Consider the following 5,855-nt stretch of genomic DNA (forward strand, 5'->3'; position numbering starts at 1 on the left):
TAACCCAGAGGAAGTATTGCCACACTCAGCAATTTCAACCCATACCTTGTCTCCAAGTAAGTTTCTCCCCGCTCCTTTGCCAGTGGGGGGGGGGGGAGACAGTGTAGAGTCAACCACACTGCTGTGGGTCTGGAGTCACGTGCAGGCCAGACTGGGTAAAGGATGCAGCTGGAACAACTGAGTGAATCCTTTCCCACAATGGCGGTTCACTTCTCTCACAAGGGAGAGAGGGAATCAGATGGGGGCTTTCTCCCCTGCACCACCCTCTCCCTAAAATGGTCTCATCGTTAGATTCCGAACTCCACATTTCTGACCAAATACCAATTCTGCCATCTGTCGTGGTGGGATTCAAACCCAGGAGTCCCCGGAACCGGGTTGATAGTCCAATCGATNNNNAGCAGGGTGGACGAACTGCTGAAGGCCTTCCCGCACTCGGGGCGCTGAAGGGGCTCTCCCCCGTGTGGACACGCTGGTGGCTCAGCAGGGTGGTGGCCTGGGTAAAGGCCTTCCCGCGCTTGGGGCAGCTGAAGGGCCTTTCTCCCATGTGGACCCGCTGGTGGCTCAGCAGGGTGGAGGAATACCTGAAGGCCTTCGCGCAGTCAGGGCAGCTGAATGGCCTCTCCCCTGTGTGGACACGCTGGTGGGCCAACAGGGCGGAGAAAAACACGAAGGCCTTCCCGCACTTGGGGCAGCAGAAGGGCCTTTCCCCAGTGTGATCCTGCTGGTGGGCCAGCAGGTGTGAGGAATGTCTGAAGGCCTTCCCGCAGTCGGTGCAGGGGAATGGCCTCTCCCCGGTGTGACTGCGCCGATGAGTCTCCAGGGCAGACGGGAAACGGAAGCCTTTCCCACAGTCGCCACACTTCCACGGTTTCTCCATGGGGCGGGATTCCTCTGGTTTCTCCATGGCCAAAGCTTCAGCTGCACACAAACACGTGTCAAGCCCCTCCCTGCTGTGAAATCCCCTTCCCAGGCCATATAACTGTTTCAGGCTCCACGCACAGTGCGCTGCAACAGTGGGGTCTCTCGTCCAGTCCCACATGATGCTGAAAACATTCTCAAACAGGAACCAAAAAGCTTTGATCCCTCTCACAGAAATCACGGTCGTCAGGCAGCATCCGAGGAGCAGGAGGGTCAATATTTCGGGCATAAGCCCTTCATTTGTTGATTTTGAAACTTCCCTCTTCAAATCTTCAAAAACTCTGTCAGAATAGATTACAATGCTCATCACTGCCAGTGCAGGGTAGAAATTCTGAACAAGCAATTCTACTTTTTGCAGAACATTCTTTTCTTTTGTTATTCCACAAAATTGAAGGCACCATCCCACTTTCTCTCCCGCTTTGTTGTCACTCCGCTCTAACTAATTCTCCTTAAGGTGCTGTTCAGGATCTTTCAGGGGCGGAAAAGCAAAAACATCAAGACTGACATCTCTCTGAATTTTGAATACTTCCACCTGAAAAGCTAATATCTTTCACAACACTGGGATCTGCTGAGAGTGAGCAGGTCTGATTTTGGGAAGCAAAAAGAAAGTGTCAATTCAGGGTGAACCTGCCACGCAGCTTCTTGAGGAACAACCAGACACAAAATGGTTAACGTCCCCGGGAAGGTGGGAGCAAAATGAGACGTCAAGGCATTAACATCGACATTAGAGAGAAAGTGAACCTATTGACGTGGCAAATGTTAGTGGAAAGCCTGAGTCATAGAGATATATAGCACAGAAACAGACCCTTCTGGTCCCATACTGACCAGATATCCTAAATCAATCTAGTCCCATTTGCTGGTATGTGGCCTATAGCTGGGTTCAACCCCACCCCCTGTCCTGAGACCTTGATGCCTCCAAGCTGACCCTCAAAGGTTCGGTTTGTCCCTCCATTCTTTCCCAGTTGTCTTTTGTAGGTTTTGAAAACTTTCCCAATCTTCTGAGCATAGGATTTGGGAAGTTATGTTGTAGCCGTACAGGACATTGGTAAGGCCACATTTGGAATACTGTGTGCAATTCTATTTTCCTTACTATCAGGAAGATGTTGTGAAACTTCAAAGTGTTCAGAAAAGATTTACAAGGATGTTGCCAGGGTTGGAGGATTTGATCTATAGGGAGGCTAGGGCTGTTTCCCCTGAGCGTTGGAGGCTAAGGAGTAACCTATAAAATCATGAAGGGCATGGATAGGATAAATAGACAAAGCCTTATCCGGGGAAGGGGGTCGGGGGGAAAGAGTCCAGAACTAGAGGGCATATGTTTAGGGTGAGAGGGGAAAGATATAAAAGAGACCCAAGGGACAACTTTTTCACACAGAGGGTATTACGTGTATGGAATGAGCTGCCAGAGGAAATGGTGGAGGCTAGTACAATTGCAACATTTAAAAAGACATCTGGACAGGTATTATGAAGAGGAAGGGTTTGGAGGGATATGGGTCAAATGCTGGCAGGTGGGACTAGATTGGGTTGGGATATCTGCTTGGCATGAACGGGTTGAACTGAAGGGTCTATTTCTATGCTGTACATCTCTATGACTAGTTGGACTAAAGGGTCTGTTTCTGTGCTGTATGACTCTGGAACTGGTCTTAAAACCATTTTCTTGCCTTCCTCCACAAAATCCACTGCTGTGTTGTTCAAAAATCAGATGAACTCAGCCTTGAATATATTCAATGACCCCCTAACTGCAGGAAGACATCCCCATTTCTAAACTCAATTCCTCTTGCTAATATACACTTGCCTTGCTGATTGCTTGCTACACCTGTCTGACAAATGACAGTGACTGGCGGTGAAGGACGCTGAGGCCTCTTTGTCCATCCACACATCATTCCTGATAAAGGGCTCGTGTCCAAAACGTCAGCTCTCCTGCTCCTCGGATGCTATCTAACCTGCTGTGCTCTTCCAGTCCCACACTTTTTGACTCTGATCTCCAGCATCTGCAGTTCTCACTTTCTCCACATTCAAATACATCTCCATTTAAACAATGCACCTCCTTTCTGCATTTTTTTTCCACAGCCAAGGGTATAACTTCATATTGTGGTACTGCATTTGCCATGTGTTTACCAATTGTGGTCTTCTCTATATCGGAGAGCGAGTGCAAACTTGGGCAACGCTTCGCCGAGTATCGCAGCTGTGTCTGCCGAGGGCGACCAGACCTCTCAGTAACCACCCATTCCAATTTCCCTTCCCACCCCCTTTCTGACATGACCATCTTTGGCCTCCTCCATTACCACAACGAATCTCACCGCAAATTGGAGGAACAATACCTCATCTTCCGGGCAGCCTACAGCCCAAAGGACTCAACGTTGAGTTTTCCAATTTCAGAAAAACCTCCCTCTCCATTCCCATCCCCGTCCTCCTCCCTGCCACCAACCAGATTTATTCCTCCCATTGACCAACCAGGTCGTACCCTCTAACTGTCTCAACCTATCCCCACTTCACCACCACCCCCTTTTATCTGCAGCTTCTGCACCCAGCCCCAGCCCTGAAGAAGGGTTACACCTGATACGTCGACTTCTCTACCATCTGATGCCTCCTGCCTAACTATTTTGCCAATTAAGATACAGACTTGGATCAACGTTTCTGGAGTCTGTCCCTGCCGAATTCACTCTCTTGCCTTTTAGTTGCTGCAAGTCTACAATTGAACCACAGAATGAAAAAAAATGGAAAAGGTGGCGAGATAAGAGAGTGCCATACTCACATATCTGGGACACAGGAAGGAATTTGCAGTCTGGGTAAAGCTCAATCTTTATTCAGAGATAGAGGATCAGGAGTCGCAGCTTGAGAAGCTCATGGTCCAACTTCCGCATTCAGACAATGGGATTGCTCTGATTGGCAGGAGGACCAGTCTCCTTCCAGTCCTCCAATGCTGCCTATTGGAGGCTGAAAGGTCACTATGGCAAGATGAGTTGACAGTCAGTAAAGTTCGCCTCACCTGCTAAATATGATTGACAGGATTGGGACAATAAATATTGGGACATGACATTAAATACCTAATTAATTAAATACCTAATTAATAATTAGTAGAGTCAGCCTGCTTGAGACTATTGATAATAAATATCTAATCATGACATTAGGAAAATATTAAGTAGGGTCAGGAATGCAAGACCATTGTTCCAAAAGCTGACACTAAATCTCTAACCGTGACATTAGAATAACATTAAGTAGAGTGTAGGAAAAACTATAAGGGCGCAACTAAAGAGATAATGGGAACTAACATCATGGTTTATTTTTCTTCACTACCACCTAAGTGCGGTAGTGCTTATTTTTTCCCCAGCACCCATGGTGTGTGTGTGCAGGTGTGAGACACAGTGAAAGACACAAAGTGCACGAATCTTTATTCAATTTCCACCACCAGGAAGATAGGAAAATACCCGAGAGGCCAGTGACAAACACTACCCTTCACATCAAAGGGCAGTGCTGTGTGATCAAAAACAGTGAAGGGGAGGGGAGGGAAACATTGCTGTTTTATTTTTCTTTTCTTTCTTTTTTTTTCCTCTTCTTTTTTAACCCCCACACTACCACCTAAGTGTGGTAGTGCTTATTTTATCCCCAGCACCCATGGTGTGTGTGCGTGCAGGTGGGAGACACAGTAGAAGACACAAAGTGCACGAATCTTTATTCAATTTCCACCACCAGGAAGATAGGAAAATACCCAAGAGGCCAGTGACAAACACTGCCCTTCACATCAAAGGGCAGTGCTGTGTGATCAAAAACAGTGAAGGGGAGGGGAGGGAAACATTGCTGGTTTATTGTGTAGCTAGCGTGAGGTATTTTGATTAATATAGTTGAACATGCTGATAAGCTAACAAACACACTGCTCAGCTGGAGACAGTGCTGCCCCCTCTGTCCAGGAGTAAATGCTGGAAAGGTGGTATTGTTCATAGGGAGGAAGATGGTCTCCGGCTACACTCTGATATCTATCAGCTGGTAAATGGGGCAGAACTATGGAATTTAATCTCCAGGCAGTTTGGGAAATTTAATAAGGGAAGGAAGTAAGCAATAAATAGTAGATCCCTACAGAGTGCTGAGGAACAAAGGGTCCTTGCTGTCAAAGTTCAGAGATCCCCGAAGGTATCAGTACAGGTAAAACAGGGGATGACGAAGGCATAGATTTGTACTTTTTCACACATAGGGTGGTGCGTGTGTGCAATGAGCTGCTGGAGGAAGTGGTGGAAGTTGGCACAAATACAATTTTTAAAAGGCAGCTGGATGGGTATGTGAATAGGTAGGGTTTAGAGGGATATGGGCAAGTGCTGGTAAATAGGATAGATTAATTTCAGATATCTATTCAGCATGGACGAGATGGACTGTTTCTGTACTGTACAGCTCTATGGCCATCCACTTCATTTTGAAATGTTTTGGAACACCCTATTAGGGTTCAGAGTGTGCCAGGTCCTGACACCTCCCTCCTCACATCTCCTGTGTATTTTAAATCAATAGTACCGTTTGCATGTTACTGGGTTAGTACTTTAAACACAGACACATACAATATAATCAGAATTTCTATTCGGTACAGAGAATGATGACTTGTTTCAACTTTGCTAACAGGGTATCAGATCTGCAGACAGAAATCTTGGAAGAAATTCCAAAACAAGATCTGACAGGGTCACTCAATGGTTACACAGAATGAGTGTATGTGTCCCAGTGAACTGACAATGGGAAGGAGCTTTAACCAGTTACACAGACTGCGAGGGGGGCTGGGGCATTTATTTTACCCCTGGAGCATCAGAGCCTGAGGGGTGACCTTAGAGAGGTTTATAAAATCGTGAGGGGCATAGATAGGGCAAATAGCCTAAGTCTTTTCCCCCCAGGGTAGGGGAGTCAAAAACTAGAAGGCATAGGTTTAAGGTGAGAAGGGAAAGATTTAAAAGGGGCCTAAGGGA

The 5,855-nt window shown here is 46.8% G+C and overlaps 1 long non-coding RNA gene across 1 annotated transcript; it reads left to right on the plus strand.

The window, feature by feature from the left end:
- The first annotated feature begins 635 nt into the window (after positions 1 to 635).
- Positions 636 to 4,814, plus strand: LOC122546646. Its single transcript, XR_006310781.1, has 3 exons — positions 636 to 1,103; positions 2,015 to 2,023; positions 4,805 to 4,814. It is a non-coding gene; the product is annotated as an uncharacterized LOC122546646 (long non-coding RNA).
- Positions 4,815 to 5,855: the final 1,041 nt, after the last annotated feature.

This window comes from Chiloscyllium plagiosum, unplaced genomic scaffold, assembly GCF_004010195.1.
Source record: "Chiloscyllium plagiosum isolate BGI_BamShark_2017 unplaced genomic scaffold, ASM401019v2 scaf_98707, whole genome shotgun sequence".
Taxonomy (NCBI): domain Eukaryota; kingdom Metazoa; phylum Chordata; class Chondrichthyes; order Orectolobiformes; family Hemiscylliidae; genus Chiloscyllium; species Chiloscyllium plagiosum.